Below are 19,256 nucleotides of genomic sequence, written 5' to 3'. Positions count from 1 at the left end.
TGGTTACCCCTCAACATCACTTCCCCTGCAGGGCTCTCACAAATGTGGCCCTTGATAATTTTTTCAAAGACCTTCCCCAGGATAGAAGTGAGGCTGACTGGCCTGTAGTTGCCAGGCTTTTCCTTCCTCCCCTTCTTGAAAATAGGGACCACATTGGCCCTTTTCCAGTCCTCAGGGACTTGGCCCAAGCACCAGGAGTCCTCGAACAACTGTGCCAATGGCTCGACAGTGACACAGGCCAATTCCCTCAGCACCCGCGGATGAAGGTCATCCAGGCCCACCAATTTGGACACATCTAAGCCCTCCAGGTAGTCCTTAACTAGGTCTGAACTAACAGTCGGGGGACTCGCATCCTTCCCGGGCCTCTCTACACTGTCAAGAAAATGTTTTTTGAATTGCTCACTTACAGCTCTCCTCCTTTCTTTGAATTCAATGGGACTTGGCAGTATCCTTTAGCTTTGATCATTCTTAATCTGTTTTGTTTATTAGTTATAAATCAAACAGGACTTGCCACCTTCAAGCAAACTATTCGTTACTGTCGGTGAATTTTCTAGATTACCTGTGATAGCTAGACAAGACGCATGCATTGATGTCAATAATTAACTTCTGTTTCAGCTCCCAACAGTAAGGGAATAAAGAATTCTCTGCAGGAACTAGTTAAAAGTCCTATATCAAGTGTCATCCATAATGGAATGTCCCCACAAAGGAAACTGTGGTATATAGGAATAGGGTACTATTCCTTTAAATATGGATAAGCCCTCTACTAATATTCACTATATTGTATGCTCTAGGTCCCCTCTACACGTGCAGGTAAAGGTGCAATGGGATGTATTGCATGATCTACACAATCACACTTTCAGCTATGACACACGTACGTGGAAGGAGGAATGATTATGGGATTGTGCAATAGATCCCATTATGCCCTATTGATAGTGCAGGGGAAGCTGAATTCCAGGCTTCCCCTGTATCAGCAAGAAGCAAGCTCCCACAGCTGGGAGTCCCCTCAGTTGAGGGGGTTCCCAGCCATGGGGGTGCCCCACTCACCCCTGAGCTTGGGACATCTTTGCAGCTGTCATCCCCCAAGGCCCAGGAATGTTGTACACTCCCTGGCAGCTACACACTCATATGTGCCAGGACCCAGCTGGGTCTCGGTACCTAGTGTGCATAGCTGTGGGACTCTGAGTCCCCATGCTGGTGGGAACCAGAGTCGGCAGCTGCTGGGGCTGAGAGTCCCCTTAGTTGTGGGACTCCCAGCCTCAGCTGTGTATGGATGCAGCCCTGTAGCTTGAAGCTCTGTCAGCTGAAGTGGCTCCCAGCCACAAGGGAGACCCTGTTACACATGCAAATTATAGCTCAATAGCAATCAGCTATAAAGTTGGTACCCATTTTCGAGGTCTAACTTTATAGATGGTTGGAGCTTTTTATGACATGATAGCTATTTTGCATGTGTAGTTGGTCTTAAGGTAATTGTGCAATTAACTAATTAATTGTGTGGTACCTGTAATGTGCAGAGGAGGCCTTATAAACCACCAGGAATCACTCAAAGCAGCAGGATAAATACAGGAAGGCCTTATGTTTATAATTATTAAACATGATTCACAGGAGTACAGGATCTGGTTACGCCTGTGTGGTTTCTACATGTTTTCATTGTGTAAAAAGCAAATGATATAACAGAGAAACAACAGAGGCAGTGGAAACTTTGTCAATATGCTCTTTATTGCTTCTTTCTCCTAATTTTCTAATGTATTAAGTTCTATTACTTGTTTACATATCAGTTTCTATTAGTAATTCCTTATGTACAAAAGGTACAGTCAAATTCCTGAATGTAGATAATAAAAAGAAGTAATTTACTATTTTGGGCAGTAATTTAATATTTAATTAAAAATTCAGCCCACCTTAAATTTGTTTTTCAAGAGTATAATTTGTATCCAGTTGGGGATAAAGTTATTTAGCACACACACACACCACTTGCTTAACAATAAGCTTCCTTCTCAAACTGTCTTCTGGCTAAGACAGTTTCAAAGTGGGCAGTAATATGTTAATGTTTTATGCATAAGATATATTTTCTGAAGAGATATTTGCTTATGTTGCACCAGTTTTTTATTACAAATCTGTTTTTATATTTCCATTAATTAATAAGAGTACATTCATTTTCAATTTCTTTGCCCATTTTTGATATAACAAAAGATACTGAGGTCATAAATAAAATCAAACTCTTTAAAATCTATAGCTATATTTGCCTATTTGAATAAACTGCCAGGCTCGTTTCCATTTCTGTACACTATTGAGCTAAGTCACATAGTCAGCAAGCCAAAGAGCTGCAGAGACAAAAACCCCAAAGTAAGTACTACTTATAATTGTATTTAAATAATTAAAACTTTATACAATTTTGTTATTTTAAATAGAAATTATTAACACTGTTAGAAATTATTAACAACTGCACATTTGGGTAGTCCATAAGACCATGCATTTGGAAGGAACCTCTTATGTCATCAAGTCTAGTCACCTATCACAGGCAACCGTGTCATATCCCTTTCATAAATGGATCAGGCTCCATTTGAAAACAACATGTTTTATTTTCCTGTTGAAAACTGGGTTCCACAATCTTGCACTCTCTCTCTCTCCTCTGATAGTTGGAAACCTTCTTTTAACTTCCAGCCTAAATTCTATCTGGGTCCTTTGTCCTTGTGCCAGTATAGTCCTTGAGCTATGTTCCTACCCTGGCATTTTTACCCATGATGTATTTAATAGATAGCAATCATTCTTAGCCTTAATTTTGCTAGGGTACCTAACCCAAACTTTTAAATTTCTCTCTCGTCAGGTAGGTTGCTCTCTGGATATGCTCTGGTAACAGTCTTGTTGTTTCTTCTTAATGAGAAATTCTTAATCACATGAACCATGACTCTTTCTGATGCTTGTGTGAATTTCATGCTCTCCCCCTTCCATTCTTTTCCTTCTTTATTCAAACTTGAAGATCTGCATAAGTCCTCAGGAGAAATGGGTTTAGCTGATAAAGAGATGGGTAAAGCTCATAGCTTGACTAACTTGTCTATCAGGCAATGTAAGTGGCAAACTGGGCAATTTGGACAAGAGGGAAGTAATATGTTTCATTTCAAAATTAGGCAAGCAGTTCACCATGATTACAGGATGAACAGAGCTGCTATCTAATAAGTTTTCTTACAGACGTGTTTTGCTGCTTCAGATTCCCTTCACATTTTACTGAAAAGGAGTGTTTATGATGTGAACAAGTAGGTGGACCAAATGTATTTCAATTCAATACTGTTTATGTGCTAATAACAAGAATATAGAATTGTATAATTCCGACTAAATTTCTGAATGACTTGTCACTGCAACCCAAAATAAGTACATTATAATCCACTTGAAAATGCAAAAGGTACACTGTCTTTTCCCACCCATTATACTTTATGATTGGATTGCTGAATAACATATTTATATTAGCCTTGTAAATTTTCATAGCTAAAAATAAAATAATTTACTGTGGCCGTTTTTCTCTTAACTCATTTTTCTTCAAAATCAGCCTTCTCAGGCTTGGGTCCTTGAATTTTTATATGTTCAAAGGACTCTAGGGTCATTAAATATCTGTAATGGATAACAAGTAAGTTTTATCATCAGCCCTCTTTTTAAGGACATAAATTCAGTCAGAAAAAGGTACTTGTCCATGTCACATGGCAGGATCAGTAGCACAATTGGAATTAAAATTTATGGGCCACCTGTTCCCTATTCCCCACATGATTATCCTTTCCAATTCTGTGAACCTTATTAACACAAATAATTCTCATTCTTGGGAACAGACCCACTAGCTGTGTCCAGATGACTGCAGATGTTTGATTCCCCAGAGACAACTAGCAGTTGGACACTTTGTGCTGCTGCTAGTTGTCCCCAGGGAATGCTTGTGCAACACACCCAGATGAGGTAGGGGAGGCTGGGGTGAGCACAGTTTCTGGTCCCAGCAGCCTTACTTGAGGTTCTGGGGGCCAGGGAAGCTGCAGCTGCATAGCTCCTGCAGCTTGGAGCCTGGTCAGCAGTCGGAGTGTGGCTCTAGCCAACCAGGCTTTGGTTCTGGGCAGCGCACACTGTTCCCACATGCACCACCCCACTTTTTTTCTGCATCGATGTTTTGACCCTTGGATGTATGGCAGCAGCACTGGAAATGCCTCAGCATGTGGGGTATGGCACCACAGATAGCACCATCTACTGCAATGGTCATGCTTGTCTGCATGAAGCCCTGAAGTCACATAGAAAACTTGCATGAGAAAGTGGTTAAAGGTCTACTGTGTTAGGTCCCAAGGTAGAATGTTACTATACATAGTAAGCAAACATTTTGCATTTAAATTTTAAGTCAAAATTGTGCCAATAGCCTTATTTATTATTGGTAATAAAATGCAAAATGTATAGTTATAAAAACGCAACAAATAAATGAAGCAGTATGGTTTTCCATAGTAAATACAATGTTTCTTTAAAAAAAAAATAAACCCCAAAACTTCAGCAAAGCCCTCACTTTTGACTTGGAACTAGAATGGCACTATAATAAGCTGTCATTTATGTTTTCTTCTCTTTTTTTTTTACTGGGCCATGTTATTAATTTTTCTAAACTTCTCCGTCTGTCCCACTTTTGCAAGATTCTTTTTAGTCATTTTAATTTTCCTGTTTACTCATATCACTATCCACAAATAGTGGAGCTAAGGAATTCTAGTAATGCATTAACTTTGCTACATTTTGTGATGCATAGCTTCGATTGAATGGGACTCATTAAATAAAGTCTGCTGCATTTCCTCTGCAGTGACACTGGCATATTGAAAGTTTACAGAAACAGCCAAAGACATTTTTTTTCTTATTACTTATAATTATACAGCCGTGTCATTAGCAGTGTTAAGCCTGTAAAATATTTACTCAGCTTGAAAAATTATTGCATGTTAGAAGTTTGAAGTGCAACTTTGAACAAATAGCAAAATATTACTTCAGCTGGCAAAAGTTTCTTTGAACTTGAAAAAAAAACATTGGTCAAGGGGAGAAATTGCTGTAAAAACAGCATAACATGATATAGTTTGATTATTCTTATTTAGATAAATCTGACTGTCTAATAAGAAACACATTTTGGAATTGTATGCATAGAATTTGCATATGCAGCCATTTGTTAGATGCTTTTTGTCTAGCCTGGTAAACAAACATGGTTTGTGTTTTTGCATACACTATATTGTTTCTGTACTCTACCAAGTCTATATATTACAGACATGGGAACATAACTTAACAGATACATTACTTACTAAATCAAACTTGAAATCATGATGGGATATTCTGTGAAATTTTTTGTACTAAGCACTTGCCTAAATTGTGACTATGTCATTTGCTGAACCAGTTTTGCAGGCTCTCACAGTATGTGAAAGCCAACTGTAAAGGTTTCTTCATCAATTTCTAGTCTGTGTCCTTTAAGCTTTACAGCTTTCTAGATTTGTTCAGAGCTCTCTTTTTTCATATCCTAAGGAAGGAAGGAAGATGCTGAGGCAAATTCAGAGATAGATCCAACTCAAAGACAAATTTTGTGGGCCAAATTCAACAGAGCTACAAATACTGGTTTAAAAGACATGTAGAATAAATTGGTTTTGAAAGGGGTCTGGCTAGTGAAACTTTCCTACTGTCTCATTGGTTTCATTTCTTGCCATGTTCTACCATCTGTTCCCTTGAGTTTTGTTAGATTTGTTTTGTGTTTGTCAAATGAGTACTAGTTCCACTCATTTTTAATAGAAGAGAATCAGCTCCTCTGAATTTATATTAGTCTAACTTGAGGACAAAGTGGTTTCTTTCAAGGCTCTGTGAGAGCTAAAATAATCAGAGTAGTTTAGAGCAATGTGAAATTCCCCAAGTTGTTATAGTCCCATCAGTGCCATAGGAAGCATTGAACTATGCAAGGATCTGGTGCAATGCAATCTGATTTCCTTCATGCCTAATATGGCTTTTATGTGGAGACAGAAGGAAAAACTGTTACAGCTCTATATAAGGTTGTCAGGAGTAATTCTTAGTCTTGGTTGCCTTGCCTAGTTATGTAGATAGCAGTGGCCAGAGCTGTGGTTGAAGAATTGGCCTACATCTATTAAAATTGAGCATTTACCCATGTTTATCACTTGAAAGAAATTGACATACTATATCTATTTCTTAATATATACGTAAGTAACACTATCACTATAGGGTGCCTGTACACAAGCACAGAGGCTGCTTCAACACACTGTAATTACAGCGTATTAAAGAAGACTCAATCACTCAGTTAATTGAGTCTGATGGAGCTTTGCAATTATGGCACCCCAGCAGCTTCCTGTGTCTCGTATCAGCATCCCCACTCTTCAAAATGGCAGCAGGGGTGTTTGAACTACAGCTTGTTGAATAAGCTTTAGTTCAAATGCCCCCACCACCATTTGGAAGTGCAGGGACGCTGATACATGAGACACTGCAGTGCTTTAATGAGAGTGGCTCTCAAAGCCACTCAAAAGTTCCCATAGATACTATTACAGAGTAACCTTAGATACATCCCAATTTTTAATGACAACTAATGTAATTCCTTTTTCTGACCAACCAACCCAATTTATAACTTACCTCAACCTTGATAAGTTTTCACAAAAAAAAATCATTATGTTTGACCAAAGGAGGAGAAAAATTTTGCTAATTAAAAAGGGATTTATTTTAATTAAATTGTCTATTTTTAAATGTATATAACACTCTAACTTTTTAGTTACTATCCAGACAACAACACTCATTGTATGATTTGTTGTTTCATAGTTTCATAGTTAGTAGGGTCGGAAGGGACCTAAGCAGATCATCTAGTCGGACCCCCTGCCATGGACAGGAAAGGATGCTGGGGTCAAATGACCGCAGCTAAGTGGCTGTCTAGCCTCCTTTTGAAGACCCCCAGGGTAGGGGCAAGCACCACTTCCCTTGGAAGTTGGTTCCAGCTCCTAGCCGCCCTGACAGTGAAGTAGCACCTCCTGATATCTAGCCTGAATCTACTGTCAGTCAACTTATGGTCATTGTTCCTTGTTACCCCTAGTAGTGCTCGGGGGAACAGGGACTCTCCCAATGCCTGCTGGTCTCTCTTGGCAAGTTTATAGGTGGCCACCAGATCCCCTCTCAGCCTTCTTTTGTGGAGACTGAACAGGTTCAGGTCCTGTAGCCTCTCCTCATAGGACCTGCACTGCTGCCCCCTAATCATGCGAGTGGCCCTCCTCTGGACCCTCTTAATGGTGATCACATCCCTCCTGAAGTGCGGCGCCCAGAACTGGACTCAGTACTCCAACTGTGGCTTGACCAGTGTTGCACAGAGAGGGAGAATCACCTCCTTGGACCTGCTTGTGATGCATCTATGGATGCATGACAAGGTGCAGTTAGCCTTCCTGACCGCATTCTCACATTGGTGGCCCATGTTCATCTTGGAATCAATAGTGACTCCAAGATCCTTCTCTGCCTCTGTGCTGATGAGAAGGGAGTTCCGCAGCCTGTAGGTATGCTGCTGGTTCTTCCTCCCCAGGTGCGACACCTGGGTGTTCGTATTGAAACCCATCCTATTCTCATCCGCCCACCACTGTAACCTGTTGAGACCTAGTTGTAGCCTGTCACTCTTTTCTAGCATGCTCACTTCTCCCCACATCTTAGTGTCATCTGCGAACTTGAACAAGTTGCTTTTCACCTCTCGTCCAAATCGCTGATGAAGATATTGAACAGCGCAGGCCCGAGGACTGAGCCCTGGGGAACCCCACTGCCCACATCTCTCCAGGTCAAAAATGACCCATCAACCACCACTCTCTGGTTGTGGCCGTCCAGCCAATTTGCAACCCATCTGACTGTGTAGGTGTTGACACCACAGATGCCAGTTTTTTTAATGAGGATGGGGTGAAAGACAGTGTCAAACTCCTTCCTAAAGTCCAGGAAGACTACGTCCACTACAACACCTACATCCAAGGCTTTTGTGACCTGGTCATAGAAAGCCACCAGATTGGTCTGAAAGGACCTGCCTCTAATGAACCCATGTTGATTGCTTCTAAGCATAAACTCCCCTGCTTGCCCCTCGCAGATGTGCTCTTGGATAATTTTCTCAAAGAGCTTCCCCAGAACCAAGGTAAGACTAATGGGCCTGTAGTTTCCTGGGTCTTCTTACATCGCTTTTTTAAAATGGGGACCACATTGTCCCTTTTCCAGTCATCAGGCACCTCACCAGAGCACCATGAGTGCTTGTAAAGCTGTGCCAGGGGTCCTCAATGACCTCTGCCAGTTCTCTAAGCACTCTGGGGTGGATGTCATCAGGACCTGCTGATTTGAACACATCTAGTCTCTCCAGAAGTTCCCTGACTAGGTCCTCACTGACCCTATGCTTGACTGCACCTCCCCTGGGTCCATCCAGAATCCCAGTGGGGGTGGGGGATGTCTCTGTCTCTGCTCGGAAAAATGAAAGCAAAGAATCTGTTAAAGAGATTAACTTTGTCATCCTGTGCTACCACCAGATTATCAAGCATGTCCTGCAGAGGCCCCACATTATTTGACACCTTCTTTTTACCCCCTATGTATTTAAAAAAGGGCTTCTTGTTATCTTTGATCCAGGTTGCTAGTCCCAGTTCCATCTCTGCCTTAGCCTTCCTAATAGCTCCCCTACAATCTCGAGCCAAGGAGGTATAATCCTCTTTGGTAATGGCCCCTCCTTTGCATTGGGTGTACCCCCCCTTTTTGACTTTGAGGCATTCATGGATGCTTTTGGTGAGCCATGGGGGCTTTTGAGCACTCTTTCTCCCTTTGATCTGCTTGGGGATTTTCATGCTTTGGGCTTGGAGGATCTTCTCCTTAAGGAACGTCCACTCTTCTTGGACTCCCGACTCCCCTCCCCTCCAGGAACTCAGTGCCTCCCCAACTAATCTCCTTACCTCATTGAAATCCACCCTTCTGAAGTCCAGGGCTGCTGCCTTGCTGCAGGCCTTTGCCACCTTGCGCTGGATGGTAAATTCCAGTAGGTGATGGTCGCTATCACCCAGGTGATCGAGCACCCACAGTCCCCTCACCAGGTCATCGCCTGTGGCCAGGACCAGGTCCAACAAGGCATTTCCTCTGGTGGAACTGTGCATCTCCTGGGTTAGGTGCAGGTCATGTAACTTGGCTAGGAACCTATGTGAGCGGTCAGACCTGGCTGACTGCTCTTCCCAGCAGATATCCAGGTAGTTTAGGTCCCTTGACTTAACTGCCTCTGCAAGCTGACCTGAGAATTCCTGGTCCAGCTCTTCTCCCTGGTTAGGTGGCCTGTAGTAGACCCCCATTGTTAGGTCCCTTTCCCCCTGATCCCCTTGTATTCTGACCCAGAGCACCTCCATGTGCAGTAGCATGCCATGGCAAAAACTGTGCTAATAGACTACTGTGCAGTGTTATTAGGTTAATGTGCAGTAAGTGTCACCAAATAACCATGTGCTGGCCCTACTGTGCAGTAACTTTAGGTACTGTGCATTTAGTTAGTGCTTTATTAAGGAAGTACTAAACTAAATGTTCAGTATCTAAGGAGCTTTAATTGAATGTATAGATATGTTCACTGTGAATAAAAAATCAGTTTTATGTGTAGGACTAATCCATACTCTTATTAGGGAGGATTTTATTTCACTTTTTAGTTTTTGTTTTTTATTAAAACATATACAGACCTTCATGAGTCAGGAGGCCATAAGCTGGCCACTAAATTGTCTGGGGTTATACCAGTATTAAAGTGATATAGCTGTGATAGTGTAGGAACTGTGTGAGAAGCAAGGATTTTTGTGGGTGGTATATTTTATTGGATAGACTTAAGCTGTCATATGAAATGTATTATCCTTTGGATTATAATGTAACTTCCAAGTGGAGTATTCCATAATTGACCACTACAGGATATTTTGTAATGGCCACTCTGTTTGATAATTCCAAGCAGTGAGCTGTAGACACCCCACAAGCTACCTCTTCACATGATTGTTCTAAAATCATATAAAGTATAATAGATGAACTAGTGTGGCCCTCTATCAAGGCTAATCAATGCTGCTGAGAAATAGGACTGATTAGCTTGGGTACAGTACCACAATAATGTAACTAGACTATCAAGCTACTACTACTAATTCTGGCAACAGCATAGCATGACTCCTGCATCCCCAGGCACAGCAATACATAGACAGGCCGGTGTCAGCTACTGTTCTGCTCACAGCATGGTGGCAGCAGGTCTGGCTAGCACAGGCACTTTTATTCCTCACCCCCCCACCCCCACCTCCTAGAGTCAGTAGCCAGAGCTGGTACCCCAATCTCCCCTGCTTTGTTATGCTACTGGATTCACGAACTGGCGTGTGCAAAGTTAACACAGGATCATTTTTGATGGTATTCCCTGCACCTCTCGACATATTCGCCTATCCTGGATATCATTCTGACTGAACCATTGTTCTTATCCGGTAAAAGAATTACTATAAATCCACATATAGAAGAAAACAAATGTATCAAAATATAAAGACTAATACAGAATTAATGTAAAACTATCCTTTGTTCTGATAACACTGGACACAATCCCTCATTAAATAACTTAGTGAGAAACGGCAACAGAACTCATCAGCATCCCCTGAATAATTTCATTTTATTCATTGGATTTAATTGTTATACCTACAGACAAAAGTTAATCTTCTGCATGGCATATACACTTTGCAGACTGGGAAATTCACTTTAAATTGCTTTGCTATTGGATCCAATTTTCATCCTCACTGATGGAGAAAATATTTTTGTTGTGTATGAATGATTATGTATTTTAACCACTTCACCTTTATAGCTGAGAATAACCCTAACAATGAGTCCTCTATTTTCCACATGGTGCTCATGGTTATTACCCAAATACCACATCTATCTATGATCAGTCTGAATTAGGAAGGAATGCAGTCTGTGAGGAATGCCATTAAAATAATTCCTGTTAATATTTGTATTTTTTTAATCTACAATGTACTCTACAACTGCCCTCACAATTACAGGCATTATTTAGCACATCAGTTACATTTTTTCAAACACATTTGTGCAATGAATGGATGGCACTATCACTATTGCACATATGAGTTAACAGGCAGGGCCTGATTTGCCAAGGCTTCTGAGGAAGTTGGGATTAGAACCACAATTTCAATTGAGGATACTTGCCTCCCACTCCTATACCCAGCCCACAATGACACAGCTCTTTCACTTGACAGAAAATCAGCATTTAGCACCCTATTGTTAGAGATTCACATTTCATAAATAGTGATTCAAAGGGACTGGAGAAAAGCCGGCCCACATACTTAGAGAAAGAAAAGACTTCACACTCCTGAAAGCCTGTGATAACCCATGTTTTAAAAGACTGAAGATATTTTTGGACTAGAGAATAAGCACTGCTAAGATCTGCCCTTTGCTCCTGTGTATAACTAAATGTGTTATAAACACATGCAGGGGTCAAGAAAAAAAAAGGAGGGGGGAGGTGATGAAATCCTATATTTGTGGCTAGAGAGGTGATTCTCTAAGTCACTGGAGGGAAACTTTACCACAAGCTTTTCTGACAAGTGCAAAAAAAATGCTTCCCATAAATGAAGCTCATAGTAGGAAAGGAGTCCAGTGGAAGAATAAACAATAGATGAGAAATAAGTGGGATGATGGTAAAGATTTTCAAGTGAGAAAGAGACCCTTTTTTTATATTGTGTAAAAAAACTAAAGAATAATATGATAGTTGGGGCGTCTCAGCAAATAAGTAAAGAGGAAATAGAAAGAAAGAGGTTCTCCATCTATTTATACCAGAGCAACTACTATGAGGTGCATAGAGGTAATTTGTTGGGTTAGTCTAAAGTCAGTAAGAAAGCAGGGTAGATATGTCTTTGTATAGACTAAGTACAAAGAGATGGAGAGTGCACACACAAGCTTTTGTGTACTCAAGTTCATTTCATCAGGTGTTATGAAAGGACAATGGAGAATAAAGTGTAGGGAATGATTAAGCTGAATACGAGCCAAAAGTGTGCACTTGTTAAGAAGAAGGCTAACAGCGTACTGGGCTGCTTACTGAGTTTTGGCAAGCCATCAAGGGCCACATGACAGGCAGCCCAGGGCAGATAAATATTAATTTTCTAAATTTTTAAGGGGTCCTGTGGGCCGGATAGAATGGCCTGGTGACATCCAGCCCACAGGCTGCATTTTGCCCACCCTTGGGTAAGAGTCTACTATCAGGTATATACACGCAGATAGTCAGCCATATTTAACTACACAAGTCAGCAGTAGAAAACTCGCAAGCATCTCTTATTATAAGTACTTTTTCTATTTATTCAAGGTCATATAGGAAACTAATAAGCAAATAGATGTCTGGACACTGGTTCTCGTTACTGAAGAAAGGTAGTCTTCTGGACTTTCTGCAAAACAATGTCAAGTTGCTTTATGTCTGTGTCACAGTTAATAGCTTCATGAAACAAGTTTGATAATGCTTACTCACTATTAAAGTGGCAAGCTGTTTGGAACAGGGGCAGTCTCTTATACGGGTTTATGCAATAGTTAGTTGAATGACAGCTGTATTTTACTGACATATATAGATTCTTCCATAATATATGTCCTATTTGCCATGGTGCTTGCTTCCTTCATTTTTCGTGTTCTTGTGACAAGGTACTTAGCAGAATTCATGGATTTGTTGGAATCTGACAGGGCTGCACCATCAGCGCTTCTGCTATGACCTCAAATTTGTGACATCTGGGCTGTCCACTATGCACGTTAGTGCCCACACCACCCTATCCCCAGACACAACTGGCATTTCAAAATCAAAAGGTATCAACATAAGCTGTTAAAATGAAACAATTTTGTCTGCCAAATTCTGCAATTACACAAATATACCAAATGGACAATGGCCAAACACATTTTAGTTGTTTTTAAAGGGGAGGGGAGCACACATCAACTACTGCAATTGTTACATCTGTGAGATACTGTAGAATACCAAGTAACTAAATCACCCTAACTGTGAACCTGAAAGAAACAGTTAAATTTAGAGGAGTTTTGCTACACTTAGGTAGTTACACAATCTGGCAGGCAAAACAGTTTCATTTTAACAGCTTATATTGGTATCTTTTGATATTGACACATTGGTTATGTCTGTCTCTACTCAAAGGAGACCAGATTTCTCTTTTTTCTTCCAGTTTAAATCTGGAATAATCCACTGATTTCAGTAAAGTTATTCTACATATGCACCAGCACAGGTTGCAGTACAGTAAATTTGGCACGGAGGTATGATGTTATAGAATGATTAATCAGAAAGGGAAACTGAAACAAGATTGGAAGAAGTCTATACTTTATTATTAAAATAATGTGTCACAATAGTAGCCAAAGCACAACAGTTTATTGGCAAAATGAAAGGCTTACTGTTTGTGTGCCCTGAAATGAAAGACCCTTTTACAGAGGTTTCAAGCAGAGTTTGCAAGTACCAAAGCAGCCTCTCATGAATTGTTAACAAATTTTGAATTTCCTTAACAGTACTCAGTCCACCCAGTGCCATGTATTCATCACTTTCATTATGATCATATTGATCAAAATACTATTTTTATTTCCACTGGACTCTTTAGCATAAACACTGCAGTTGCTAACAAGAGCATTCATGTGAATCATTAGAGCACTAACCTTGGTAACGATTATAGTTCACATGAAATAAGTTATGATTAGATTCCACCCTAACTGTCATGGAATGGTTGGAAGCCAGTACTTTTGTGGCATTACTAGGAAGTCTTATTATAACAAGGACATTTATAATGTATTTAATGCTGTTGACAGGCAAGGGCATCCAGGCCTAATATGAAATACTCTGTTATGGTGAAGTGTATTTGAATTGGATGTGTCAGCTCTGTGAGAGCAAAGAATAAATTATTTAAAGTAGTTGATTGAAATCAACTATTATCTGAAGGAATAAAGCTGTCATAGTATCAAGATTTGTGTTTATGTGCTAGTGTCCATAGACAGAAATTTAGGGGTGAACAACTCTGAATGTGTACATAAAACTATTACTGCCTCCTCAATTAACATAAGAAACAGGAGAACTTGGCAAACATCTGGTATAAAATGTGCATATTAATAATAATGTATTGCTATCAGTTAGTGTCAACACTTTATTTTGTAATCCCAGCAAAAGGTAAAAGTATAATTTAAATGTAATTTCTATCATTTAACTGTAATTTTTAAAATAGACTACTGAGCATTAAAGCACATGTGTAGACATGCTCAATGAGAGCCAGAGGAGAGAGAGTCTTCACTTTGGGCTTTGAAGCTCAGGAAAGCTTCCAGGTATGGGATGGACTACAACTGCTGTAGTTGTACAGCCAAGGATTTTTTATGTAGATTGTTGATAGGTTTTAGATAGAAGGAAGCAGTTTAGAACTGTCCAGTGTATGTCTTATTTCAACCAAGTTAGTTTGCCCATGCATATTGCCCTTGCACAACCAAAGTGAGTGTTTGTTTATAAAGCTGTATGAAATTTTGCTGGCTGTTTCATTTTGACATTTTTTCAACTAGTTTTGAGCTTGAAACAGCAAAACAAAATGATGGGCTTTGAAACAGCCTTGAAGTGAAATGATGGCAGTTGAAATGTTTCAAAAGTTTAGAAACATTTTGAGTTTTGAAGCTCAAGCTGGGCTTGCCTGGAGGGAAACAGAAAGTAAGGAGAGGTAGGGACAAGAGGGGGGAAGAGGCTTTCTGCCTTGGGGTATGATAGTTACTGAGTTGTCTTCCAGCAGCTCAGGAGCGTAAGATAATGCAGGCTACTATTAGCATTGATTTGAATGATTTCCTACTTGCTAACCTAGCAAGTGGGATTCCATAATTGCTTTTTCTTTCTTCTATACCCTTTAATTTTATTATTATATTCATTGATTTATTCTTTTCAATTTTATAGATAAATTGGATATTACACTATAGAATTTATATAGGAAGGGAGATGCATTTTTATTTTATTTCTATACACTTATACCTTGCGACATATTTCATGCACATTACAGAATTTATACAGGAATGCAGATATATTTATATCTTGCAGCATATACTACGTACCTTATAGAATTTATATAAGAACACATACTTTTATACCTTGAGGCATATACTACATATCTTATAGAGTTTATATAGGAAGGGAGATACATGTATATTTTGCAGCATATACTACATACCTTATAGAATTTATATAGAAATGCACATACATTTACATATTTGTATAAAAACAAGACACTATGAAACACACCATGACGTGTGGTGGAAAGGCAGCTGGCAAGCCTTCAGGGAGGGCCAGAAGAGGGTGTAGAGGGAGAGGTATAAGTCCCCCCCCACACACACACACCTAACTGAGACACAGACTTTTATTTACAGCTAGCAGGGATGAGGCTTCCAGAAGCAGCAAGGAGAGGGGAGCAGTGCCAGTGCCACTGCCTGTGCCTGAGACTGCATCCCCTCCAAGAGCACTAGCCATAATGGCCCCCACCACCACCATGACAACAGAACCAGCACCAGCACAACAGTCTCTTCCACCCCCATTTCACTTCCCATCCTGAGCCTTCCAGTGCCAGAGGAAGAGCTGGAGATGGATCTGGATCTCAGTGCCATTGCAAGTGAAATTCTGGGGAAGGAGGGGGAATAAGCGGTGTTTGTGCTCCACATCCTTCAAGTTTCCCCTAGAGCCAGGTCTCCTTCCCCAGAAGGCACTTCAGAGGAGGCTGAGGTAGAGGTTGCAGAGGCAAGCAGCTCAGCTGAGTCTCCTCCTCCTGTTGCTGTGCCTTTGCTTGCTGATGTTAGGGGCTCCCTCCCTTCCCAACAGGGGTAGGTGAGTAACCCACAAGTTACACACCAGGTAAAACTCAAGTGCTACTCTTTATTATGGGGAAAAATCAATAACGCACATAGAAATCATCACAACAAGCTTCCGAACTGCAAGCGCGTTGGGCTGGAGGAAAGGCACTCCACACCCTATCCCCTGTTATTACCTGATAGGTCTCAGGAACCCCACCCTGTGTCCAGGGTGGTGAGACTGCCTCCTTTATTGGGTCCTCAGCCTTGTCCTCCCTGAAGCAGTTCCACTTGGGATCTGACTGTCTTCAACTTAAGTATCTTTCCTCTCCTCCCTTATCTCCCCCAAGAGTGGGGGTTCACTTGTAGCCTCACTGCCTTTTCTGGGATTAGAGCCAAGTCTTTATCTCATTTTGCAAGCAGTTATTTTCAAATTTAGTATTTGCTATCTTAGGATCCTGCTGGGCTCAGGACTTTCCAGGCCAGAGGGTCGGTTTAAGGTAGTTCCCCTTTTCTGTGTTAACACATGGTAACAGATGCATTAGGTCATAGCCTCTGGGTTCCATGAAACTGACACCCCCCTCCGGGGTGTCAGGTTGGCCTCCTTCCAAAGGCCTCTTCGGGCTAGGCCTGATTTGGGCCTGACAGCTGAGGAGCAGGAAATTGCAGCATCCACACATGCACCTGCACTCCAGAATTGAGCGGGTAGTGTGGTCAGGGATCATTTTGAGCTAGCAGATGATCCCATGTAAGCTATCTGCCTGTACTGCTAAGCCAAAACCAGCTGGGCCAAAAGAAAAAAACACATGAACACCACAGGGATGCTGATGTATCTCCACAGGTACCACCCCCTGCCCTTGCTCCTCAGCCTGACACCAGTGGGAATGTGCCCAAAGGGAAGTCCCCCTGTCACTCCAAAGCCCTCATCCCCCCAAAGCAGAGGAAGGCCAACCTGGAACAGTGGGGAAAAGGGGGACAGAAAGTGGGGCACATTGCAAGTGTGAGTGAGATCACCCAGAGCACTGGAGAGATGGGTGGTCAGCCCCTCTCCTTATTTGAGTAGCCAGGGTTCCGGAGGCTCATGGTGCTTGTGGCCTCATCCTACCAAATGCCCACATGCACCACATTTGGCAGGATGATGGTGCCCTCCCAATATGAGGCATGCAGGGAGAAGTTGTGCAAGGCAAGTCCACAGGTGGACTTACACTTCACCTTGGACATCTGGAGCAGCTGAGGTGGGGCATACCTGCATCTCCTCACAGAGATGTTAGGCCATAGGTGGGCTCTCCTTCAAGCCAAGCTGATGGATGAGTCCCACATGGCAACCAAGATTATGGCAGCCATGAACCGCTAGGTGCAGGGGTGGCTTATTGGGCAGGGAGAACTCACCTGTGGGTTCATGGTCACTGACAATGGAGCCAATATGGTCAAGGTGGTACATGACTTTTTTGGCATCCACTCTGTGTTCCTAAAGTTCCACCTGATGTCACAGTTGCCTTGGAGGGAGCAGGGCTGCTGGTGATGGTGCTAGCACCACCAGAAATTCATTTCCAAATGCAGGAAGATGGCAGGCTACTTCCACCGGAGCATCAAGGTGGGGGGCAAGAGGGTGTGGGACAGACAAGTAGAGGTGAACATCCTGCAGCACAAAATCATGCAGGATGTGGAGTCTCGGTAGAACTCCACATACCCGATGCTTGAGAGGCTGGTGGAGCAACAGAAGGCCATCCATGAGATGGCCTTGCTCAGAGAGATTGGGATCAGCTGCCCCTTTGACAGAGTGAAGTGGGATACCATCTCCCAGATCTTGCTGGTCCTCAAATCCTTTCTCAAAACCATCAAGACCCTCAGCGCTGGCAATGCCCTCTTTAGCCAGGTGATCCCGGTAGTGGGAGAACTTCAGACCCAAATGGAGAGCTTCCAGGGGATCAGTGTTTCTTTCTGGGGCAAGCCACTGTCACCAGATGTCCAAGCACTGGTGAGGCAGCTAAAGGAGGACATTAGAAAATGGCTTGATCCCTTGCGGTCCAGTAAAGTCCATGTGCTGGCCATCATGTGTGACCTGAGGGTGACGGGCAGCATATGCAGAAGCCATTGCCTGAATCAGGTGATGGAGATGCTGGTGAACAGAGTCAGGGAGGAACGACAGAGGCAGGGGGATGTGGAAGAGGGGGACCCCCTGTTCCAAGCTAGCATCCCACCCCCCAGCCAGTCTTCTCCTCCACCACAGGTGCTGCCAATGTGGGCCAAGGGCATGGCTTCCATGGTGGGGTCCAGAGACACCAGACCCCACCATCAGGCAGGTAGAACTCAGGCCTTGGTGGTTGCCTATCTTGTCGACAATGAAGAACCACTGCTGTGCAATTCCTTCACCTACTGGGCAAGCCACAGCCAGATGTGACCAGATCTGGCCATGGTTGCCTGCAAACACCTGTCCTGCCCACTGGCTAACGTTCCAAGTGAAAGGGTGTTCAGCATTGCTGGGGATGTGGTTACACCCCACTGCACCTGCTTGGATCCTGGTTTAGTAGAGCAGCTGGTGAAACTCTCACTGCTGGGGTTCCCATGCTCCAGGTGCAGACAGAGTGAATGCCACCCTCCTCACTCTGTCCATACACATTTCCTTTTTTTCATTTTTTAAAAGCCATTTAATGCCCTGGTCTCAGAGCTGGAGGAGGTACTCACTGCACCACCAACCAGCAGGAGAAAAACATGTCCCTGCTGAACTTTCATGCCAGGATGAACTTGGAGGTACAGCCTGGGGCTAAGGGGAAGGAGGATGCCCCAGGTCCTGGGCATGACCACTAAACCTGCACTCTTCCAGGTTTCATAGTTTCATAGTTTCTAGGGTAGGAAGGGACCTGAGTAGATCATCTAGTCCGACCCCCTGCCATGGCAGGAAAGAGTACTGGGGTCAAACGACCCCAGCAAGGTGTACATCTAGCCTGCTCTTAAAGACCCCCAAGGTAGGAGCCAGCACCACTTCTCTTGGAAGTGGGTTCCAGATCCTAGCCGCCATGACAGTGAAGTAGCGCCTCCTGATATCTAGCCTAAATCTACCCTCTGCCAGCTTGTGACTGTTATTCCTGGTCACTCCTGGTAGTGCTCGGGGGAACAGGGACTCCCCCAATGCCTGCTGGTCCCCTCTGACTAGTTTGTAACAGGCCACTAGATCCCCCATCAGCCTTCTCTTATGGAGGCTGAACAGGTTCAGGTCCCATAGCCTTTCCTTTTAGGGCCTGCCCTGCTGCCCCTGATCATGCAAGTGTCCCTCCTCTGGACCCTCTCCATGTTGTCCACATCCCTCTTGAAGTGTGGTGCCCAGAACTAGATGCAGTACTCCAGCTCTGCCCTGACCAGTGCTGCATAGAGGGGGAGTATCACCTCCTTAGACCTGCTCGAGATGCATCTATGGATGCATGAGGAGGTATGGTTGGCCTTCCTGATTGCATCCCCACACTGCTGGC

This window comes from Gavialis gangeticus, unplaced genomic scaffold, assembly GCF_001723915.1.
Source record: "Gavialis gangeticus isolate Ggan-Ray unplaced genomic scaffold, GavGan_comp1, whole genome shotgun sequence".
Taxonomy (NCBI): domain Eukaryota; kingdom Metazoa; phylum Chordata; order Crocodylia; family Gavialidae; genus Gavialis; species Gavialis gangeticus.
The sequence above is the reverse complement of the archived record's forward strand: the minus strand, read 5'-3'. Positions refer to the sequence as shown.